This window comes from Zonotrichia albicollis, chromosome 12 (genome assembly GCF_047830755.1).
Source record: "Zonotrichia albicollis isolate bZonAlb1 chromosome 12, bZonAlb1.hap1, whole genome shotgun sequence".
In the NCBI taxonomy this organism is placed as follows: Eukaryota; Metazoa; Chordata; class Aves; order Passeriformes; family Passerellidae; genus Zonotrichia; species Zonotrichia albicollis.
In genome coordinates this window covers 10,763,187-10,788,123 of record NC_133830.1, presented here as the reverse complement: position 1 = coordinate 10,788,123, position 24,937 = coordinate 10,763,187, and the positions used below count along the sequence as shown (strand labels likewise).

At 44.3% G+C, this 24,937-nt stretch overlaps 1 protein-coding gene across 2 annotated transcripts in view; it reads left to right on the top strand.

Annotated features, from left to right (window-relative positions):
• The window catches only part of CHCHD6 (coiled-coil-helix-coiled-coil-helix domain containing 6), a 108,611-nt gene that overhangs the window by 82,190 nt on the left and 1,484 nt on the right, over positions 1-24,937 (top strand). The gene's annotated exons all lie outside the window — the stretch shown is intronic.

Here is a 24,937-nt window from a genome sequence, read left to right as displayed (position 1 = left end):
AGGCCGTATCAGCAGGAACTGTTGAAAACTTGTGTCTTCAGTAGTGCTAAATGCAGCCTAGGATTACCATCATTTAACAAGCTCTGTAATATTCCTGGGCCCCTGGGGTGTTGTCAGTACTGTTTGACTTCCTGTGGCACATCAAGGTTGTATTTTATCTTTTGGTACCAAGCCTAAGTGCATTTAGGAGTATTCTGAGGCTCAGGAAATCTTCTCAAATCTTGTAAAAGTAGACAGCCACTGAAAAATGTATTGGATGCTGTGATCCAGGTAGGAGTGTTCCCAGCTGTGTGTACCTTCAGCTGACAGGGTGAAGGCACTGTGATAGAATTGGAGTGCACTAGAGAAATTTTTGTGGAGAGCTTGTATGGCGCCAGTGATCATTGTATTGTTCTGCAAAAGCCAACCTTCAAGTTCTAAAGCTTGTCTGGAATCTAGATTGACCTCTGGAGCAGAAGCAGGTTCATTGCTGAAGGTAGACTGAGTGTACTGTTCTATTGCATTTCCCTCTTTCCAGTCTTTATCAAATGTCTTGAGGCACATGGCCTGCCACTTGGTTCAAAACCAGCAAGCATTTTAATTTCACAATTAAAAGTGAAACTCATACTTTGTTCTTGCAGCTGCTGATGGGTGGCTCGTGTGCACACAAAGCTGTGTTGTGAACTTGTGACAACAGAATGCTCTCAAGTTCCTTCTTTAATCCAGTGTCATATGAGTGCTGGTTGGGAATGAGCCCAGGCTGTGTGAGACCCTTCTTAGTGCCTTCTTGTTTTGCTGAGCCTTGACATCTGCTACAGTAAAACCCCATCAAATGCAGGAAAGTCTCTCTCCAATCAGGTGAGTGTATTAGCAGGCTTCTTGCACTGATGGAATAGAGCCAGGCTGTGTTCAGTAAATGTGGCTAAATAATAAAAGGTGAGATTGTGTGCAGTGATCCCAGGTCTCCTTTCTCCAGCTGCTGCCTCCTGTCTGTTAGCTGGGAACCTTTGCATAGGCAAACTGCTTTGCTTGAGAGAGCAGGCTATGCACTGTATTCTGACAGAGCCAAAGGTGGCTGACACAAAGCCAAAGGAGAGCTTCTCTCTGAGGGACTGAAATGTCAACAAAGATGTTGTACTGCCTTGCAGAGCCCTGACTTGCTTTGTATAAAAACTGAGCAGATGTTGGTAGGTCTGGAGCTTTGCCATATACAGAGCAGACCCTGGAGAGCAGTGCAGAGCCTGCTCAGGTGACACAAGGGACTCTGTCCTGGGTTCAGTGTGCCAGCATTCCCCTGAATGTGGGGCTCCCCGCAAGCCATGTCTGGAGCTTTACCCTGCTTAGGGAGGTGGGACTCATGTAACCATGCTGTACATCCATGAGCCTTGTTCATGTCCCACTCTCTGCTTGCTCTAACCCTGCTGGTGAGTTGCAGTGGTGCTCCTCAGAAGCACAAAGGCTCTGAAGTAATAAGTTCCTGTATACCTTGTGAAAACAGGCAATTAGGTGGAGGGAAGGGACCCCAGTGGTGTTTGTGCAGGAGAAGGATATTGACTCACTCTTTATTAGACGTGAGCTTGGTCACAGAGAAGCTTAACTTTGAGACACAAATCTGGAGGAATCCAAGTGGCTACTCATGAGCAACCTATTTCCACTTGAAGGCTCTGGCTTGCCTCAATGTTTGAGGGGCTGACTGCTGCTTGCCATTGTGATCACCTTCATTGGAGAGACTCAGCAAGGGTGGCACTGCAGCAACTAAGAAGATTTGTCCTTTGGAATATGCCTTCTCTGTCTAAGTATTGATTTCCTTTTTGCCTTTTGAGAAATGGAAGCAAACTCCTTGTTGCAAGGGAAGGCTACAGAAAGCTTTCAAAAGTTTATAGCTTGATCCTCTAAGGCCTGTTCTTTTATTTTAGGACAAGATAAAAGATAGAGTATTAGGTGTAAGCAGCCTGGAAAAAGAAAAGTGCTTGTGAATTTAAGGTAGCCTCTGGTCTTGCTTCCTGCACCTCTTTTTGTGTTGCTCAGGCAAATGTTTCATGCTTGGAAAATCTGAGCTCTGGGGATCAGAGCAACTGCAGATCCTTGCTGGCCTCAGCACTTTGTGCTGATGATGAGCAGGCAGTTGTCAGCTCTTCAGTAGCTTGTTTTTGCTGCTGTGTGTTGAGGCAGGACAGCAGCTGAGATGAGGCAAGAGGAAACTTTGCAGTGTTGTAGTTCTGTGTCCAAGGACTCATGAGACAGACATCTGTGTGTGAATGGAACAGCCTGAGGTCTGCCAGCTCAGTGATGGGTGCTCAGTGTGGCTGTTGGTTGTGGCATGGCTGTGCTGTCACAGCTTGTTCAGAGTTAGTCACAGGCTCAGTGACTTTTGGCTGGGTTTTTTTCTGTCCCTACTGGTCATCCTTGTCCATCTATTATTAAGCCCACTTTGGCATGGCTGGCAGGAGCTTGTTCCAAAGCCTGATGGAAGCAAGGTTTGGTAGTTGGGGAGCGTGGGCATTGAGGAATTGGTTGTGTCAGCAGGTCTGCAGGTGGGCTTTGGACAGGATAGCAGGGGTTCTTATTTATAAAGTTTTCATAGGCCCCTTGAGTCCAGTGATAGGCTTTGAAGCATGGTTTCCTCTGAGCTCTGCTTCCCCACAAAATCTTCAAGCATGATCCATCAAAGAGTGTGAAATATATTCTAAATCCCACTGCAGCCTTTTTCTCAGTCAGCAGGGTTGTGCTTTCTTCTCCAGTCTGGAGTTGTTTGCTGTTGAGAATAAGCAGTCTCTTTTCTTGTGATTCCTTACCTCTCTTTGGGACATGATGCCATCAAGAAAACCAGCTGTTCCAATCTGAGAGCTGCCTCTGCCTGCATGCTCTCTTGTCGATTGTGTTGAATCAATGAAGTGCTGCAATACTGTAGAGAAAAGGGGGAGGTGAAGAAATGAAGAGGGAGATCACACAGAAGGAATATACAGAAGAGGATTCATATTCTGTCCCATGGTTCACAGTAGCTGTGTCTGGAACTAGATCTGCTATAAACCAGAAATTCCCACATGAAAACATGAATCCCAGGTGTGAATCCTTGCCTCACTAAGTTGTGGGATCTGAGAGTCCCACGTGGAGAAGAGAGCTAGCTAATCTCAGCATCTTGGGACACCTGATAAGTCCTCACTGTTCCTGCTGCAAAGGTAGTGGCTTTGATAAGTGTTACAGGAAAAAATATTTAAAGGAGAGAAGTAAGGGAGATAATTTCTGGATGCCAGCTGTAGCAGAAGGATAATGTTTAAAATATTCCTATTGAAAATCTTGCAGATTGCAATTCTCACTCCCTTCAATTCTTGAACCACTGTCTCAAACCTTTGTCAATACAGATATTTTTCCTGCTCAGCTTCAATGGCATCCCTGTTCAGCCAAGAAAACTGCCAGGTTGTGCTTTGACTTTGCTTCCAGATGTTCAGTGCAAAAAGGTTTCATTGCTGCTATGGAAAGCTTTTCTTAAGGGACAACATAAAGCAGGAATGTTGTGGTGCTTGAAGGCTGAAGTAGGCATCTTACCTTGAGAAGAGTCTTCTGAAGCACAGATGTCTGGTACAGTCATGAGGATAAAAGGTTATAAGGTTTATGTGTTAATCTGCAGCTGTTGATCTTCCAGCAGGTTTGGTTCCAACTGATGTTTGGACCCACCAGCCAGATATGCAGGAGAATTTCTTCCGGGGTTCTGAACTGCTCCTCTAGGCTGTAACTGTTCATCTGGGTCCTGCCTGCTCTTCCTTGTGATCCTTGATTCTTGCTTTGCTCTCTCTGTTGGTGTTTTCTTTGGCTTCATCAGTTTTGACTGGTGTGTACCACGATACCTGGTCCATCCTGACAGCAGGATGGTAAGTTCACACCATACTGTGTGTTTTACCTCAGGCAAGTTCTTCCAGATAATTGCTTCAGAATCAACAGTTGGAACTGTTTCTTGATCTTAGCATGAATTTCTCAAGTACCACCGAAGTTCCAGTGAGTTTCTGGAAGTGCACATTGTAGAGCTGTAGGAACTTGCCTTCCTGATTCCTGACTTGGCATTTCTTATTTGCAAGTTTGCATCTAGGTGAGCCCTTGATTATCTGTTTGGGTTTTGGTTTTTTTTCAATAGACTGACTGTATCTTTTTATGGTTTTTAAACCTGTTTCCCTGAGGTTGCTGCTTGGAATCCTTCTGTTAAACTTAAAAATACTAGTAATTGTCAACCCTCTTGAGAAGGATGTGGAAAGTTAAGGAATCCCCATTTTGTCTCACTGGCACCAGGATCAAATGTTCTGTAGTGCTGCCAAGTTATTTTCTGTTGTATTTTTGGTTTGTTTGATTTTTTTTGTGGTGTGCTGAATTCCAGATGGTTGCAGTGCCACACTGGCACTGGGGTTGGTCCCCATGAGGTCAGGACAGTTCATAGCAAATGTTTGAGCTAGAGCAAGGTAAATTGTTCTAAAACTCTTCTGTGATGTTCTGTGATTAAAACTCAGACTGTGAGTATTTTACGTATATTTTGTGTATTTGGCTCACTGATATCCTCACCACTTAGCTCAAACAGTTCTTGGCCATGTGTAGGTTTTTTCTTGTAGTCTGAACAAGCGAGCTACAGATAAGCTGTTGCTTGGGTTTGTTCCCTCCTCTTCTTCCTCCTCCTCCTTCCATCTCTTTTGCTCACCCATTTCTAGTCTGGGCTCAGACTTTTTCTTTTCCCTGTCTTCATTTTTTCACCTGCTTCCTTCCAGTGTCTCTGCACCTTCTCCCTCCCTCCTCTCCTCTCTTCTGTCCCCTTGGTTTGCATTCCTTTCATTTCAAAACCTATATTGGAGCTGACACCAGGCTGCCTGTTCCCTGCAGCACTGAACTCGCGGTTTGGAAGGAGGAGGCTGCAATTCCCTCAAGGGGCAAGGCAGAGTTCAGTGTCTGTCTTATTTTTAAATATGCATCTGAACATGGCTGATCAGAGGAGCAAAAGAAATCTTCAGGTTCTGAGTGCTGGAAGCTCATAAGGACATAGTGCAATCCTCTGCATCTCCCTGCTCCTCCTGCTCTCCTCACTGAACATGAAAGCTGCTTGGCACAGGGGACTTTGACTGCAGGGAAGATGGGTAAGGATCAGAGACCCCATGGAAGGAGGGTAGAAAGGGATGGGTGCTTTGCAAGCCTCATACCTTCTTTTTCTGCTTCAAGTTCTTTTCATTCTGTCAGGTTTATGCCCCCTTTTGAGCCCTGAAGCACCCCAGAGTACCTTACCCAGCTATAGACCAGCTTTGCAGGATGCTGTTTGACCAAAGACTGATGGCTGGTTGTCATGCTGGTACAGTGAGGGAACAAGCTGAGATATTCCAGTTCTATGTCTTACCACAGCCAGTGCCATGACAAGGTACCAGAGATGGATCTGCAGGTTTCCCAGTAGGAGTAGGAGCTCTGCTAAGGCAGGTTTTGTACCCAGCTGGTGAATTTCCTAAATGATTGTGCTGTGCAGCTCTAGCTGCTGGCATCTGTTCAGGCAGCACAGTGACAAAGTCACCTAAAGGGCAAAAAAAAGGCAGGTGCTCACTGGTCCAACAGCTCCTGCCAGCAGATTAGGATCAGAAGTGAAGGAGAGCATATTGAATTGAAGCTGTAATCATAATTTCAGTTTAGACAAAATGTATGTAGCTTGGCAGAATACCAGGGCCCTGACTCTTGTAAAAATGTGTCACAGGGTCCTTCAGGACCTTAGGAAGATCAAGACCTTTATTGAAAACCTTCTGTCAGCTGTGTTACTTGCTGTGGCACAGGCTACTTTGGTTTGGCATAGGCACAGCTACTCCCTTCTGCAACATGTTGGACACTTCTGGTCCTGAAAGTGATCTAACCTGGTGTAGGTACTAAGGGTTCCATGGTGATTGCAGCAAGTTGTGTGAAGGGAGGCTGCAGGCTCATCCTCTTTGTGTTTTATTTTAGTGTCTTGCCTAGTGAGCAGCCTAGCCCATCAGAGGAGATTCCTGACAGCATCAGGTACCAGATGATTGTCAACTGAAGTATGTTGACAGTGCTGAGGGTAGAGTGAAGTAGGCTCTACTCTGAAGAGAGAAGGCTGTATCTTAGTCCTTCAGAAATGCCAAAATCATCCTGGAAAAACCAAATGCTTTTGATTGGAGAAAAAAAATCTTGCAGGAGGATCTCAGTGTTTATGTTGTCTAATTTCTTTCTTTAGAAAGAAAGAAAAATAGTAAGAGTTAAGACTTTCCAGTTGCAGACTGGTGAAATATGTGAGAATGAATGATAGAAGAGTTGACTGCTGGGGTGGGTGGATTTGGCCTTCTGTTCTGATTCTTCCTTTTTTTGCCAAAGGATCCATGTTTTTGGACTCTGATGAGGTGTGTTCAGTTGCTGTCCTTTTAACAGTTTGGACAGTGTTTATGTGGAAGAGGTTGTGCATTTGCAGTGGGTGAGGAATGGAAACAGGAGCTGGCACTGTACAGCTGATTCCTTCTCTACATTGCTGCATATTCAGTTGTCACTTTTTCTCTACTTGCTGGAGATTTTTGGTTTCTTGTTTTAAAATAGCTTCTAGAGAGAGAGAGGATAGATTGCCTACAGGGATAGCTGGAGCCAAGAGGCAGATAAACCTCCCCTGGCTGCATTTGTTCAGCTCCTCCCTGGCCTGGGGATGGCTCTGCTGCAGTTGTGGGCCCCCTGGATGTGTTTCTCTGTGTACCCAGCCCTGATGAGCAGCATTGTGTTCTCTATGGCTTACACACTGCAGTCCTGACTGGCATTATTCTTCCAGTTAGACCTTTCTTGAATAGCAAAGCTACTTCTAACAGATTGCCTTTTTTTCCTGAAAAATCACCCATCACTGCATTCTTGCCAGAGCAAGGTTATGTATATGGGGGAGCCCTAGATAACAGCAGTCAAACAACTTGAACTGGCTGCTCTGATTGCACCATTTGCTGATGTCATTGGGGCTGGAAGAATTCCTTGGGAAAGGAAACAAACTGCTACAATAATTCCAGCATGCTCCTGTGACCTTGCTTTTGCTACAGTGGAGAACAGTTTCCAAAAAAGCAGTAGAAAGAATATGCCCAAAGTCACTTTCATGTGTAACTTAAGTATTCAGGATTTTACCCTGGGTCCCACAAGGTAAAAGGCTGCTGTGTTAACCCCAGCTCTTCATCTCTTGCCAAGTCTGGAAATCCGGGTTCTTAAGAGGAGCTGTTACTTATATGACCTTCATGCGTGAAACAGTTCCTCTTTTAAAATGTGTTTTCCCCTTTATCAGTTATTCATTGAAGAGTCTCTTTGCATCTGTAGAATTTTGAAGGGTAGCTATTATTTTACCATTTTAATTTTCCCAGCTGTTCAAATAATTGTTTTAACCTCTCAGTGGCTGGAAGTGCTTTTCATATCCTGATAGCTTTGCATTGTATTTCTTTGGTTTCATGGTTTAAATTACCAACAGTTTTCTCCCTGTCCAAATGGTTACTCTGTGACTTTCTTCTCTATAGCTTTAAAGTCTGCACTGTTCTGAACACCACTGACAGCAAGGCACTTTTGAACTTCCACGCTAGGATACCGAGCTCTCACATCCTATTTTGGGGTTTTGGCTTTTTTGTTGATGTTCTCCATACACACAGGTACCCTACAAAAAAAGAACTTCAATATTTAAAGATATTAAAGCCCCATTAATACCAGAACAAACTGGTTATTCTGAAAGGTCCTGCCAGTGGCCTCTCTGGAGTTGCATTTCACTGTATGCAGGGAAGGGGCTCTGACAGAGACAGCAAAGGCAGCACAGAATACATTGTCTTCATGCAGTTTTACAGGGAGTAAAGTCAAAGCATTTAATTTGACAGTGGTTTCTGTAGCCCTGACACAAGGCTGTGATGGCTGAGGACAAGGGAAAGCTTCCTGCTGGTCTGGCAGAGGACATGGCTGATTGAGCTGAGCACTCAGCTCCAGGGCAGTGTTCCCAGCCCAGGGTGATGCTCAAAGGGGAGGGATGCATCTTGTGTCCCACCTGGGGCAAAACCCTTCCACGTGGGAGGTCCTCCAGACCAGCAGTGTCTCATTTCATAGCTTCACTTTTCTTTTTGATTTTGATACTTATATTTATTTTCATTGAGCATTGCTTTCCTTGAGTATGTCTTTAATGGCCTTACCATAGAGACAGAGGTAAAACTTGAAAGTAAGTAATTACATTGTGATATTCTGGACATATTGTTGTAGTTTCTCTTATGTGTTCTTCTCACATGTCCTGAAAGTTGCAAAAGGTGATTTATAATTCATCAAACTAAGCATAAAACATCTGACTGCAAAGCCTATCAATCTGATCCCATCTCTTTCCAGCCCTTTAATTAGGGAAGCCTTGCTGAAAAATGTACCCATCAGCTACTGAGAAATAGTGCATTCCTGGACCCTCAGTATAGATCTTGAGTTATCCAGGTGCCAAAATCCTGTCAGAACTGACAGATCTTAGAAAATACACCCACAGGCAGAACATTATCCATTATACCAGCACTGAGCAGTGGGCAGCAAGGAAAAATCAGCAGAGAATGTATCTTTATAAACTTTAATTGGCTTTTCCCGTTGCTAAAAATCCGTGTATCCGGCAGGGGAGAGAACCTATCTAGCAGTTTGATTTTTCCATCCCAGAGCTGAAGGGTGCAGTCCATCTTCACTGACGTGTGATGTGGACCTGTCTCAGCACAGCTCCTGGCAGTGCAGTGGTATCCAAGCCCACAGAGAAGGCTGCCAGGCTGTCCTCGGTGAGTGACCGTGCTTAAACAAGTGTGAAGAATGAATTACTCTGGATAAGTTGGATTTCATCTGTGCTCCCTTTGCTCAAAATTTGCTTCAGACAGAGCCAAACTTAGTTAAAGTTTTCTTTGGGTGCTGGCTGCTAACTGCTCCTGGAATACAACTGGCTGGGTGTGGAATCGAGGATCTGGGCAATGGATATGCTGATCAGAAAGGAGGCAACAGCCAAAGGAAGCAGGAACTTTGCCAGAGCTACAGGAAATGCAGAGATTTGGGGAGCAGAACAAGCTTCTTTTGAGTTGTTTGGCACTGCAGGTTTTCATCAAAGGCAAAGGAAACAGCAACTGTGTGGATTTCTCTTGGGAAGGCTGTTTTGACACTCTGTTGCAGCATCTTACATTTACTGAACTATGTAAAATGTTTCAGTTCTTCTTCGGTGCTTGTGTCTTGTTGCCATTAGATTTATGACAGTTTTATTAAATTATTTATTCAAGATCATTGCAGATCTATTATTATACTGGTTTTTTTTCCTAATTGATTAATGAAAACTACTGATTTCTTTATTTGTGATGTGTCACTTCTCTTACTAAATTCCACAGAATTTCTGAGAGCACTTTTATTTTAACTTTCTATTCAGCTAAATCAAGCTTCTCTATCTCATTTCTATAAATACTAGAAAAGAGAAGTATGTTCACTCACAAAAGGCAATTTAGTTGTGAAATGCATTAGAAAAGTTTCTTTTTCAGAGTCCTTGGAGGTCTTAAAAACAAACTGTAAGACCATCACAGGTTTGCAGTCATATGAAGTAAGTTTAACCCTTGTGCTTAATAAAATTTTTTTTAAAAACAAATTGTAAAGTTTTGTTGTTACAGCAAATGAGGGAGCAGTCCTTTATCCAAAGCCTACTCTGTAGGACCCATCCTGCTGTTGGCAGAGATCACTGTGATGGTTTGGAAGGGGTCTGCTGAGCTGTGACAGAGCAAATGGAAACCCCTGTCACCTCCCTGTGCGTGCAGTGTGGAGAAGTGAGGGTGCAGCAGCGGGGCAGGGAATGTTCCAGGGCTCTTTGCTCCGGCTGCAGCCTGAGCCTCTGCCCTTGCCAGGGCTGCTGCAGGGCCTGGCACAGTCAGTTCCCTGTCAGGATAAACTCTGCAGCCTGCCCTGTACAAGCTGTAAGAATACGATGGACCTTAGGAAAAATAAGTGTTGATTGTGTGGTTTTTAGTTTTTTATTTCTGCTTATCATATGGCCGTGAGAGACACAGCAACTTCTTGTGCTTGGAAGGTTTCTTTAGAAATTTGAAGCAAGTGGGAGGAAGGGAGTAACAAAGTCTATTCTGTTCCTCTAATTCAATCTCCCTATTTACAAGCCCAACTCGTCAATATGTTGTCACTGTTCTTTGCAGCAAGAGAAAGGCTGAAGCCTTAGAACACTTCTGGAGAATATCTACAAATCCATGTGAATAGCCTAAAACATCATAATTCGTGTGGTTTCCATGGATGCCGACCATGCTGCAGTTAGGGCAGTTCTGGTGTGTTGCTCTAAATGCCACAGCAATTTTACCAGGATGCAGAATTCTTTCCTGCTGGCCCTAGACTCTGGTGGTGTTGCTGTCTGCTGTTAAATAGCTGTCTTGTGCCTCTGTGAAAGAAGGGATTCCTGCATGTGCAGCTTGAGGAAGTGGTAAAGAGTTTTATTATGTACTATAAAATAATTATTCCTGATTAAATCAAACTGCATAAAAAGATCAGGATTTTGACATCTTATTTTGAGATGGTTAAATGCTTCTTTGGTGGTCTAGAGTTACTAAAGGTGTTGCTATCCTAGATTCTCAGTTTGTCAATGCATAGTGTAAATTGGATGGACAGTGCTTGGCTCTGGCTCTGTGTCAATCATTCCCTAAATGCCTGTTGGCACCTGAGTGACCAGCTCCTCCTGCTTAAAAGCAAGGCTGCATGATTCTTCTATTTTTCTAAACCATTTACTGTCTTTAATTGAGCACTGGGAGCCATTGTGTGCGTGGTGCTGCAGGATCCTTGTTGTGTAAGGGCATTGATAAATATGTATTGTGTTGTCAAGTGTTCATAGCTACTCTGCAGGTAGTGGTGGAGGAGTGAGCTGCATACAGTTAAGAGTCCTTGTGTCTTTGGGGTCAATAAAAACAAGATGGCACAGGGAATTGTGGGAAAGGGAGCCAGGATAACTGCCTTCAGCATCACCTGCTAATAAACCAGCTATTTATAGATCAGCTGAGGCTTTGTCAACCAGATTGTTAAATTAGTATTTACATACTGGACTCATGGTCTTCCACAGAAAATGTCATGTGCATTAGTGCTTTGACAGAGGTGCAGTTTCCTGTGCTCCAGACACACGAGCGCGTTTGGTCACAGTCCGTGGCTGGCAGTGTGTGTGTGAAACCATTCCTGATAGATTCTTACCTTGCAAATAAATCCTCTTCTCCCTGTAGCATCATTTTCCCATCTTTCTGTGCCTCTCATTTCTTGCAGAAAAGCTCACCTTTGTTCCCAAATGTCCGCAACTCATCATGAGGCTGATCTCACTAGAGAGAGAGAGAGATGAGCAGCATTTCTGCATAGCAATTCCTAGTTAATCTCTGCCTCTCAGAGAGAGACTTGAATTGTTGATGGCTTGTGGGTAATTTAATAACTAGCAAACAAATAAGATATGTAGATTGTAGCAACTTAGCCCAGATGCAAAATCCCCACACCTATTTGCATCTGTTTGAAAGAATTCTGTTATGAAGGTTTGCTTTTTTACGTTTTAGCACCGGTGAAACAGCATCAGGAAGAGTTGCTGCTCAGTGAAGCTGTGTTGATCACAGCAGGCTCCACACCTGGCTAAGCAGTTTCAATCCCCTGTGTGTGTGCCTGTGTGCCTTTCAAAAGGGAAGAGTAATCTACTTGCTAGACGTGTGTCTCTCGTAGTCCTTGGACGACCTTGAGCAGTCATTTAACTTGTGTTTATTTGCCCATCTCTACCTGGGCAGATATTACTTCTGTGGTTTGGAGTGTGGAGGTTGAATGGATGCCTCGGCTTCGTTATGGATGAAAAGTGTTACTGAAATGTAAGGTATTCATAGTGTCTCTTCAGACAGCTGATCAGAGTTCAGATTCACCTTCCTGTCTTGCTGCTTCTTGCTTCAAAGCCGTTTGGACACTTGGATTGTGCGGGAAGTCGGAAGGCAGTAATAGCAGGGCTGTGATGCAGACAGGTGTCAAAGCCTTCGCTCAGATTCGCTTCTTAGCACTCGCAGGGCTGTTGATAAGGTGCTGTTATGCTGGTATTGTGTTATTCTTAATCTGTCTCTGGCCTGCAAAGGGTCCATCAGCATCAGTTTCACTGACACCTCGGCAGGCTCTCTGGGCACCTCATTACTCTTTTCAGGAAGAGAGCATTGCAATCCTGCTCCTGGGGCCGCAGAGAGCAGAGCTCACCTGCCTGTGCCAGCCCAGTTACTGTGAGGCGAGGGCTCAAAATGAGGGCTGCAGTTTGTTTCACCAGGTACATGAAGCACATAATACCACAACAATAATAGAATATTTCCTGAAACCGTTCACCTTTTATTTATTCTGTTTAAGACAGCAAAGCCTTGGTTTCCTCCCCTTCAAATTCTTCTCTTGACCCACAGGAGAGGGAGTTGGGAGTGGGTTTCCCAAACCCAGCTTTGGCCATGGGTTTGGGAAACCTGGAAGTTGATTCCTTGTAGCATTAATTCCAGTGACTTGGCTGTGCTTATTTCACCATTACCTTTCCATTTTAACTTTAATCCTTGCTGTAGGCAGCACCTGATTCTTACATTTTCAGATCTACCAGGTTTTTTTCTGCCTTCTGCTACTATTCAGGGGAGATGGGGGTTGGGATGTGGTATTCTGCAAAATGTCAAGGTCTCTTCCTGGAGAGCTGACAGCAAAGGTGTTTTATATGTACATGGGCTATCAGGATGAGACATTCCTACTCAGAAACATTGGCTGAGACAGACAGACATTCCTCCTGCCACAGAGAGACAGGCAGGCTCACTGTTGCCAAGCCTTGAAATATTTGGCATGTTTTCTATTGCCCTAGTTTTGTGGAGTTGTACCTGAAGTTTTATAAGTACATGAGAATTTAGTTCTGTGTTTTTACTAAAAAAAACAAAAAGGAAGGAATAAATAAAATACAATAAACTAACCCTCCTGCCTAGACAGTAGTGGTGTGAGAATGTGACTCAATTGCTTAAAACCAGAAGACAAATGAAATAACCCTAGTATGTTTCTAAGTAGTTTCACAAGTAAACCTTGTGGTTTTGTGGGATTTTCTGAATTTTCTCTTAGGTTTTCAATATGTGAGGAGTCTGCAGCAGGGCTTGTTTTCTTGAGTGAAGGGATATTTGCAGCTCTCTAGGAGTTCACACATCTGCAGTGTCCCCTGCAAGCAATAATGAGCTGACCAAAACAATCAGTCTCCCTGAATTAGAAGAGCCCTGCATTCTTCACATTTTCTTTGCATTCTAATTTGTGGTTTTTCAGTTGTTCTAGCTTTCAAGCCTTTCTTGCAAGCAGCAGGATCTTAAATTTCGAGTGGAAGCCAAGATTTCTTGTAAGAATGTGGTTCAGGGTAGTGGTGTTTTGACATTTTCACAGTTATGTCATATATCATCACACCTCTCTATGAGCTGGCAACGCCGTTTACACAGAGATGAGCGTAATTATTCACAGAGGGGCCCCGTTAGAGCTCCGGACTCCCTGGCTGATCTGCAGGAGACCAACTGGCTCTGCAGGTCTGTGTCTGTCTCCCATGGGCTCACAGCAACATGCAGCTGCCTGTGCGCTCTCACATTGGCTCCGGTGCCAAGGCACGTGCTCCTGCAATCCCCAGGGAATTCAGCAGCTCCCACTCGCACCTCTGCGTGGCCCGAGCCGAGGGACACATGCAGCCAGGCTCCCACAACAGAAGGGTTTCCAATAAAGCTGAAACACAGAGTTATTGTTTGTCCAACCACTGGCGAGTGCACAGAGCCATTGTGTGGGCCCTGAAAGCCTGGGCGCTTTATTCTCTGCAGACTGAATGGCAGCCGCGGGTAATAATAACACAAGATTAAAAAAGCCAACATTATAGGGGCATTTACAGCCCGCTGAGAGAATGAAATCTCAGCAAGGCTGAGCTGTGTCTCCAGTGATCCTAGGTTTTTACTGCTTGATAAGGAAATGATGGGCAGCTCAGGAGAAATGGCCACCACAGAGCAGACAAAGGGGGAGCAGGTTGGCTGTTTGAACGCTGCAGTAAGTAATGGAAAAGCTGTCTGCAAATCAAGTGACCAGCCCGTCTTTCCCCGTGCTGGCTGAGCTGGGGGGGAGTGTGCAGGCACACTGTTTCCTTCTCAGGCACACATCAGTGGCACCAGAATTGGTTTGCATAGTTCAGAGCCTTGTGCTTGGAGGTCTTTGGTCAGCGTCATCATTGGTAGCTGTTAGCAAATTCACTCAGGAGAATTTACGTGTGAGAATGAGACTGACTGCTCAAAAGAGATGGTGGAATTAGATTTCTACCTGCAGGAGCAGACTCTCTTTCTGTCAACTTAAATTTAGGGAGACAATAAATACAAAACGTCCTGAATGCAAGTTCCAGTTCTAAGTCACAGTAATGACAACTACCTGACACAATTTGAGTTCATCTGACACCTTCTTACATGTGGAGTTTTACTATTTTCAAAACAAAAAACCCTACTCCACAAAAAAAAATTAAAGAAAAAGACCATTTTTTAAGGAATAGCTCCTTGTCTTAAAAATCAAGTCTTTAATTCAGTGCTGATTTTAACAATTCTTTAATGCAAGTATCTTATAAAGTTCTTTGTAAACAGCTTTGTAAGACCCACTTTCCCCTTGCACACATGGAAACTGTTCTTGGTAAGTCAGAGACAGAGTACCAGCCTGTAGCAAGATCCTCTCAGGATATGCCCAGGCTGCAGAATAATGATGGCAGATTAAGGCAGCCCTAACCTTGCTAGCCTGGAGTATTACCAGCGGGCTAACCCTGACAGTGCTGAGCCACAGGAATTTGTACCCACCTGTTCAGACAGGTTGTGCAGCTCTCTGCTACTCAGCAGGTTTCTGAGGCAGCATCTTACATATGTGACCTTGGTCTTTGGCATTAATGATGCAGTGAGTGAAACAATGAGAGGTAGTTTAAAGTAACAAAAGATGGTTTTGCTACATGGCTGGGGCAGGTGTGTTAAAACTGTACTTGTCCTTTCTAAAATCATTCTCATCTGTTTAGCTCTCTTGCTTTGCTTGTGCCAGGCAACATGGCATGGAAATTGCTGGGCCCTGGGTGCTGTTTCTAGTGTGGGATATTATGGAGATTCAGAAATTCAGAGTGCTTCATGGATTCATCTACTTGGATTAATGAATCTGTCTCTGCCTCTGTTTCCCCAAGAGTAATGTGAAGTTACTTACGTCAGAGGGATTTATGAGCTTTTTTCTATATTGGCCACTTTGCAGAGAGTGAAATTCAGCTTAGAGGGCTCTGCAGAAGGACGAAGTATTTGAGTTTATTTTCTTATAATCCTTGTTACAGAAAATTGGCAAGTTCCTGTTTAAAGTCTCTTTAAACACAAAGTATAAGTACTCTTTGTCTTTTTTGTCCTTTTTCTTCCTGGTTTTTTTTTTCTCTTTCTCCTTCCTTTACATTTTTGTTTTTATTTAAAGTGTTCCCTTAAACTGCAAACTGTACAGGTTGTGACCTGAAGGCTCCTCTGTGCTGGCACAGATTTGCAGAAGGCAGCTGAGGGCTTGCTTTGTTTCCACTGGTTGCAAGTATGAATTAAATGTATGTTAGTGGTGAGGTCTTTGTGGGCAGAGTGTAAAGAGGTGTTGAGTGACAGTAGAAAAGAATGGTCTAGGAGGGGGGCAGAGAGGATGTAGCTTAAACTAAATATGATGCTTGCTTTTTTCCAGAACCTTTACAGGAGAAGCATGAATGTGTTCCCAGTCCACAACTCCCTTGTCTCTTCCTCCCCCACCCCACTCCCCTTTTTTTCCTCTCTCACCCTCTGGGGCTGCTGTTTTAGGATGAGTTGGTTCCAAACACACAATACTTTCCAAGCAGATAAACGGACACCTAAGCAGCTGCACTGGTATCTATCATGAACAGACATGCTGTACAGTGAGGAAAATTACAAGATGGGACTGGCATCATTTGTCATATTATAAAAAAAATACAAAGCTCTCCCTCCACTTGAGCAGCATCCACAAGACAATTGAACAACACACTTAAAAACCGTCACTTTCTTTTCCAGTCTCTGAATACGTTTTCAAATGCTAACGTTAAACATTCCACCTTCAGGTCCTCTGTAAAGAATGTGTTTTAGACAGATGGAAGCAGGTCTGTGTCTTGACACTGATGCAGGACTATAAATTTGCAGAGGAGGCAATAGGAGATAATTGTTCAGAAGGCTTTTGTGGCTTATTCCAGCATCTGGTATTCTACTGGGGTGTCCTGAAGAGGAATAGGGACAGGATGGAGCTAGAGAAATGCTGAGCTTGTTTTTCACTAGGTAAAGGTTTTTAATCTTGAAAGAAAGACTTGGAATTTACACAGGAGGAGACACTGAGAAATCAAGATGCATCTCCCTGGGTTCACCATATTCCCTTCATTAGCTCAGACCCACGGCTCAGTTGTAGGACATTTTATCTCCTGGTCTCTTCATTGCACTGGTGGAGCTGGGTGCCAGCTACTCAGAGCAGATCCCTGTTGCCCAGGGACTGACTGTGACAGTGCCATGCTCAGGGCAGCTGAGCTTGCAGCTTCCCCTTCTGTGGTTGGGCATCTCCATCTGATCTCCCAGCCGAGCATCTCCCGATGTGTTGCAGCCTCTCAATCCCCATCCATGGGTCATGCCCGGCAGGAACAGCCAGTGCTCTCCAATCCATGCTGCACATTCCCTGCCCGACAATTCCCACTCCTTGATCTTGTCAAAGGGGAGTGGCACAGTGAAATGTTTAGTGTTTCTTGACTTCTGAAACCTCTGGCCAAGAGGTGTGGCTCAGTGATTTGACTGTCTCTGTTCAAGTCATTAACATTTCAAAAGGGCTGTTAATTCTGTCTGGTTGCCTGAACTTGGTAGAAGATTGTCTAATTGGGGCTTGGTGAGGGCCAGCCAACCAGACTTTTCTTCCTTGAGATCTAATCAGATCTTGCAGCTCCTGGGACCAGATATTTCAAGATACTTGAAAATTGGCAACAGTTAGACATATAATTAATTCTTCACAATCTGATACTCAAATACTGTAAATGCTCAGTCAGCAATAAGCTGCTGGTGCAGGAGAGTTCAGTGCTGAGTCAAACGGGCTGATTCTGCTGAAATAATTTCAGTTTCTGGTTTGTACCTGGGTAGGGGAGGATAGTTTTGCAAAATAATTATTTTCCTCTATTTAATTTCACTTGTAGATGCCCCTAGTGTTTGGTAGGTGTATCACAAAAACAGGTAGGAGTCAAGTCTCACATCTATCTGCAAACAGACCTGAGAATTCCCAGTTTTCTCTTGACTATCATTGCTGATTTTTGCCTCTTCAGCCAGAAGAAAAGGAGAGCGACATCTACACCCATGTGGGTGAGATGAATACAGCTATCACACAAATAAAATTACTGGCTGCCGAGTAGCAACAGCTTAATGAAAATGTGAAGTGTTAAACAAATAAAGCCAGTCAAGCTCATAATACTTCTGTGTGGAATTTCTCTGTATCACTGAACAAAAATAGAATTAGTCATAGAAAAAGGATATCTGGAGAAGTCTCTGCCTGCCTCTGTTCTTGGTGTATGAAGCCAGACTATGCAGGATTGAGCCATACTTTAAATGCGGACATGATACCCTGACCCAAAGAAGAATTCTTTTTATCCAGAGCAGGAGCCTGCTAAAGCAAGACAGAAGGAAACAAGATAAAGCACCAGATTTCCTCTGAAGCATAAATGCAAATTGTACAGAGGAATGGATCCCTTGAGAACTGAATTTTTGCATTTCTTTAGCATCTTCTCTTGGTGAATAATTATCATACCTCTGTGTGGTTGGTAAGTGGCATTACTCTTAGGTACAGAAAGGGAAACTGAGATGGGGATTTATTTCAGCTGCTGCAAGAAGCTGGGAGGTGACTGACAGTAGAGCCTAGGACTGGCTTGTGCACTCTAGGCAGTGCTCACCCTCCTGGAGTGCACAGAGAAACTTCAGGGTTTAATAACACTGGCAAGCCCCTGGTGAACTCCCCAGTCTGAGAATTTAAAAACAACCATTCAGGGCCCGTCTCAGAGGCACAGGCAGTGCCATACCTGAGGTGAAGTGTTTTCAGCTCTTCTTTGCACTCTACCCAAGGACTGGACTTTCCTGTGCTTCCATCTTCATGAAAATTTCTGGAGTTACATGCTCATTAGAACTAGTGCAGGTTAGTAATACATCCTGGGATGAGTTCTGGAAAGACAAAATGCAGTATGTAAATCTGGAATCAGCTTGTGGAGAAGCCCTGCAGCCAAGGAGCTGCTATATTTGCCTCCAAACAAAATTACATCCTCTCTCCCTGGCTTCTCCCATCTGTCTGTGTGGGGCTGTGAACAGCCAGTGAATGGGATGGGATGTTCCCTAGGATTTGGGAGGACACCTGGGGCTGCTCCCTCCATCTCCTGTGTCTCTCTTCCTCCACCTGCTCCCTGATGGCATTTCTTCACAAATTAAGCACATCTCAGCTAGGCTTGGTCTCAGGTTGTGTGGAGTCACTGGTGTATTGAAGATTTTGTGTCTGGGTCACATGGAACTTTAATACACTGGGGAATTAGAAATGTTTTAGGAGTTTAAGTTATAACCGCCTTTATTTTTTCTGGGTGACCTTGTGAAACTTCCTTGCACCAGATCTGTATATTGCTGTCCTGCTGCCTTTATCTAATTTGTTTTCTTGTGTATGTTACTGACATCCAGTGAAGTGTAATTTGTTTGAGAAGTGGCACTTATAACAAGGATGCTGCTAGTAATCCCTGCATTGAATCCCTATATACACGATGTTCCAGGAATAATTAAAGTCACAAACTTCAATCTTGAGGGATGCACAGGGGAAACCTATCCTGAAATGAGGCTTGCCATATCTGACTTTTCTACTTCCAGTGCTTTTTAGCACTGTAGGATTTGCTATTTTTCTTCCAGGACTGAAGTAGATTTAAAAGGAAGTCTGACATCCTGAATTTACACGTCCTAACAACAGCGTTCATCAGTCAGTCTTCTTACCATGTCCTTTCTCTACCTCTTCTCTCTATTAATTTTCCTCAGTAGTCTGCAGGGATCATTTGCCAGCCTGATTCAAATTCCTGCACTTCCCTGGCATCTTGTTTTATAACATCTTGCATCATGTACTTTCCATTTCTGTAATCCATTTAATCCAGGATACTGAGATGGCTTTGCAGGTATTTATTGCATTTCTTTCTTTCTCGTGTAAGGAGGTAACAGGTCATTTATACAACTTAATCCAAAGTCTCTTGGCTTCTGGGGTTATTTTTTCCTTTTATTTTCCCACTGATTATTCTGGAGGCTGGTAGCAAGAGAAGGATAGACAGTTATGGAGAAGTTGCCAATATTTATGTCTATTGTTTCATTATATTGTGCCCAGAGCATGGCTTGGCAGTTCAGCAGTTAAACCCCTGCAGCCAATGTCCCCCAGCAAATAATACTACTGTTGCCTCTCCTTAATTTTTGGAAGTGTTGGGCTTAGAGTTTGAAATAATGAAATGCTGTTGCATCAATAAGTGGTTTTCCATTCCTTTTGGCTCTGGAAGCGGATATTCACAGTTGGGTGAAGTTCATTTTAATCCTCACAAAACCAGAGCTGGAATTGTACAAGTTGTCATTGTTCTGCTTTAGAAACACTCTGTACCTTCTGGATCCCTTTATCCCTCCCAGGGGCTAATCTACAAGCTTGCAAAACACTTGGGGTGACTCTAGTTGCAGGATGGAGGGGCATCCAGTGTTATCTCCTTTGCCTCCTGCATTGCCTTCTACCACTCAGTCCAGAAAGGCACAGGAGTGTTTGGAGCGTGCAGTTTCTGATGTGTGCAGATAGTGGGATGTAATTACCTTCCTCTGAGACACAGTCATTACACTGGCTGTAAAGAGAGAGGGTCACAGTCCTAATGGGAAATGATTTTAAAGCAATCTTGACCAAGTCTAGTGGAGCCATTTCAGAGCACTTAAAACTCAGCCAGTCCTTCATGGCACTTGTGATATGTCCACTTCATGCAGCGAGAGGCATTGGGATTAACACTTGTTGAGGGATAAAGAAAATCCATGATAAACTGCAGCATTGGCTCTGGGCAAGCATTGTGTGCTGCCACGGGGGAAAGGCACAGACAGAGCCTGGCTTTGATTATTATTGTTCTTGATACTGATTTGGAAAAACGCAAGGCTCTCACAGAAGCAATAAGCCAGAAGTCATGAAATCTGCCACCTTGGGCTTCCTGTGCTACAAGAGCTGCTCCTCTGTCCCCAGGCTTGACTCCTGCAGAGGCAAGAGGATTGTTCCCATTTCCCAAGCAGGTAGCTGGACAGATAGAGACACAGTCCCCACTGTGATCAGAGCCAGATCACTGGTGGGTGCACTGTTGGTTTACCTGGGAAGTTCAGGCTTCAAAAATGTTCTGTTTTATAAGGCAAATTTGGTCAGAGGTTGTTTAATAGCAAATACTAGCTTGTGTTATGTTAGACAGGCTTCAGCGTGCTTTGGTGCATGCTGGGGTTGTGCTCAGTAGCAAGGTGAGGAGAAAGATTTCAGCAGAGCTGATGGAAGGTGGCAGTCAGCAGTTGTAGGTCACATTGAGGGGCGCTGGCAGGTCTGTTGGGATCAGCCCAGGACTAAAAAGCAAACACCACTTCACATAAGCAATTTTCTGTATCTCAATCCTTTACAGAAGCACAATAGCTGAAGCTGTGCAGGTTAGCAAAGCTCTAAGCTGGTTCCTGGGAGAGCAAGAATAACTAGCAGTGAAATACTCTATGTCTGATTTTCATCCTTTGAGCTCCTCTGTAATGTTAGTGGAAAACAAAAATTGTTTAAATAATGGAGCAGACCTGATGAAATTGTGCAGTGATGCAGAAGGGGTTGAGGAAGGGTTATTCCTTTCTTTCCATTACTTTTCTCCTCCTGCCTTGCCTCCCAAACGTGGGTGGAATCCTCGTGTCAGGCGCTAGCGACATCAGCCTGGCCCGGTGGCTTTTCTTAATGGCAAGAATGAGATTAAATGCAATTAACATCGATTGAGCAAAAACTGCCCTGGGTTTGTATGTGGATTAATTAACACTCATCCTTTCAGCAGCAGCCCTTTGCAGAGCTGTGTTTGTTCCTCTTGGCCCCGCTCTTTTCTAGCACATGTCCAAAATCAAAAGCACTGAGCTTGTTTCCTGCTGTGGTGTCTGGGGTTACCAGCTCAGCAGGGAGATGCAGCCCCCCAACCAGGATGATTTTTTTGTGCAGTCTGCTGACTGCAGAGCTGCTCAGTCAGTGGCAAAATATTTCCTGTTAAGCAAGGCTAATGACGGGAGCTCTCTGCAAGTTAGAACAATGATCAGAACAACTGTCTGGAGGAAATCAATGTTATAATGCATGAACAAACAGGTGAGTCTCAGAACAGCTGGAGATTAGTTGTGCTGCTGGTAAATAACTTTGCATTTGGGTGATGCAGAGCAAGGGGGAGGTGTCGAGGCAGAGCAAAGCAAGCAGTGGCTCTTGTGAGCCGAAGGAGAGGGAGGAGGAAACTAGAAAGACTCTTTCTGTTCCTAGCACTGTGTTGGTGGGGTATGTAGACCAGGAGACTTCCATGTGAAAGCACTTTCTGGGGTGTTCTGACAAAGCATCTGGTGAGTTTTCTGAAAAGCGTCTTTTCTGCTGTCAAGCCAACTTTGAAGACACCATCTGGGGAAGTAGCCAAGAAGTCATTGGGTGAACTTGCCTGCTTTGCAAAACTATTAACACCAGTACAGAGAAGAGGGAAAACAAAACTCTCTTCATAGCTTTTTGAATTAATGTTTTTTGTTGTTGCCAGGCATGCTCCTGGCCCTCCTTATTCCAGTCCCAAGGACAGCAACTGTTGGACTCCTGAAGGATGAGAGAGACAGAGAGGCTTTTCTGTGCAATAACTATATGGCACAGAAGTGCTGTGATCCATTAGTCAGCACAGCTGCTCCACAAAATAGCCAATACTCTGAGTGTAACAGAACAAATTGCACATAACCAAAAAATACCTACAGCATACATCAAACCAAAGTGACTCAAATATCCCTTGCAGTGCTTTGGGGTGCTAATAGCCCTGCAACAAATGCCTCATCCAGTGTAAAGGCCTTGAACGCCCATCTCAGGGCAGGTCAGGATTTTTGTATTTTGTTTGTGCCTCTTTCCACACTAACTGAGATGAAAAAGTTGTGTGGTCACGTTGCTGAGGTCTGCTGTGTGCCAACAGGTATTGTGATGTTGAGAGCTGCCTGCGCACAGCAGGCAACTAGGAACTATGGAGATTAATTTCTACTTTGTCACTGACACTCCAAATGTACCAAGTCATTTATCATGGGGATCTGCTTTCTGATTTCTTCATAGCTGCACAGTGCCCATATGTGTGAGTGCTGTGGTGCAACTGCTTAAAGGGATGTTAAAACAAAGGCAGGGCACGTGGTGGAGGGAACTTGCAGGGTTTACCCTGTGAGACTAACGCTGGTTAAATAAATATGCCTTAACACAGCTGAGGCTTGGCAAACAGTGTCTCTGGCAAACAGTGAAGGAGGAAGTTCTTCAGGGTCTGGCTTTTCAAGGAGGGAGATTCCTTTGTTGGCTGAGAGCCTCCAGCAAGGCCCAGAGCCGAGGCACAGAGCTGGCCAGCACTGGGGGAGGTGGAGAGGATGCTGCAGATCCACCAGGCAGCCCCTCAGTTCCCAGAGCTTCTGCACTGGGAACAAGGAACAGGACAGTGGAACAGGTGCATTAGAAAATCTTGCTGAAGCTTGCTCGCCCCAGTGCTGGGTCCCAAGGCCTCAGCTCTGTTAGAGGATAAGGACTGTGTTGGGCATTGACTGGACTCCCTTCTCAGCAGGGGTGATTTGTGGAGCAGATCTACTTGCAGAGCTCAGCCCTTTCTCCTCACTCAACTGGAACCAGAACTGGAGAGCTGCTGGCTTTCCCACAGGGGCTGCAAGGTGGCAGGCTGTGTCAGCTAAGCAGCCCATTTTGACTGCAGTTAGTTCCTGAGCAGGGTGCCACAGTGGTGGAAGGACATGAGTTAGTGGCTCAAAGGTCCCATTTGCTGTGAGAGGCATGGAAGAAAACAAATGCTGTGTGCCCTCCAGCTGGACTTGCTGTCAGGACCGAACAGATTGCCATCCCTGTTTGTGCTGATGAGGAATTTGCTTTTGCATGGACACTGTTTTCATATGTAGAGGTGCTGGGCTGGAGCTCATCAAGACTGGAACCTGCTCTCTACCTGGATTGCCTTGGCAGTGGCATTAAAAATAACCTGCCCTCCCTATGCAAGAAGGGCTCTCTTCCCTTATCAGACTGAGGGTGTGATGCACTCTCCAAGACTGTTCATCACTGACTTCTTGTTCTGCTAAGACTGCAGCAGAGACCAGCTAATGCCAACTGTGGGGCAGTGATTTTTTGAGGAGGCACCAAAACTTTTCAGTCTGAGCCTCAAGTCCATTAACTGGGAGTATCCTGTCTGGTGAGAGAGTGATTGCAAAGCCTGGGCTTGTTGCCTGTTCACCCTGTCTGGCGCACATGCAATGATAAGGGCATGGAGAAGAGGTAAAGCTTCTCCTTCCCTTTCCTGGCTCCTTCTGCTTGAGGTAAGTGCTGTAGCAACCTGATAGCATCTTGCAGACAGGATTCCAGGTTAGAAGAAAATGAAAGGGTGCCAAGTCTGCACTGGCATGGCTCCAAAATTAGGTGGGCAAAGAGTGGGTTTAGTCTCAGAGTTAGGGTGTCCCTCAGCCCATGAGTTCTGGGTCCAGGCTCACTGTGCAAAGGATTTTGAGGAGGTTTAGTCATCCAGAGTGAGATGGAACCTGATGTTTTTGCACAAGGAATGTTTGTGAGCCTCTAGCTCAATGCATACCTGGTATGTGGGTAGGTTAGGGTGGAAAGCATTCATTGGGGTTAAGAACTGGCTGTTTTCATTTTCTCCTGAAATAAGTTAAAATATCATAGAATCATGTAATGGTTTCGTCTGGAAGGGACCTTAAAGATCATCTATTTCCAGACCCCTGCCATGGGTAGAAATACCTGCAACTAGAAGAGGTTGAAATATGTAGTTATGATTTTGAACATGAAATTGTGCAACTCTGATATTCTTCAAAAGTGTTTAAAAAGAGAGGTTTTACTGTCTTCCAGAAGGGTTAACCACAGAGCAGGCACAGAAGTGATTTTGGTTTGTTTTCTTTTTTTCACAAAATGTAGCATTCCTGGACACTTTACTGAAGTGTTACAATGTGAATACAGTAAATTACTTCATTGCAAAATTGATCGTGAGTTGTTACTGCTTCATTCATTGCAATTTCAGTGAGTGCTATTGGAGTTTTTAAAATATATTGCTCTGTGCATAACTTTTAAGTCACTAATGATGAGAAAAATTACCTGGGAAATTAGAGTCAGTGGAGTATTATTGATGGTTCATTTGTCAGATTTCTGCATAACCTTTGTCTAAATAATTTGGTGTACAATTTTCTCTTTATTCTTGAGTTCTTTGAAGCTTTTCCAGTTCATTGTTGTCAGAGATGGGGCTGTCTTTGGAAATTCAAGGCCAGCATTTTCAGTCTACGTTGGCCATGTGTCAGCCAATATCAGCCTGCTGTGCACAAGCAGCCCAAATGACATCCTCACCTTCTGACAGACAGTGCCAAGCATGCTAGCATCATTATTTTGTGATGTTTTCCATTCTGATTCACACTGAAGAAAGCTCAGCTCCTCTCCTCAGAAAGGCAAATGTCTGGAACTGAGCTCAAATACAGCCCTAATAAAAACGGGCAATGAGACTGTATGCAGTGAGGTGTTCATTTATCTTTCTCTGGTTGGCTTTAGCTGGGTCCTCTTAACATGGATCAGCAGTGTCTGCTCTCCCAAAAAAAGGCACCTGCATATATCCAGAGCATGAGAATGAAGTAGCCTGTGGGTGGGCTTACCCTCTGATCCTGCTGTTCCT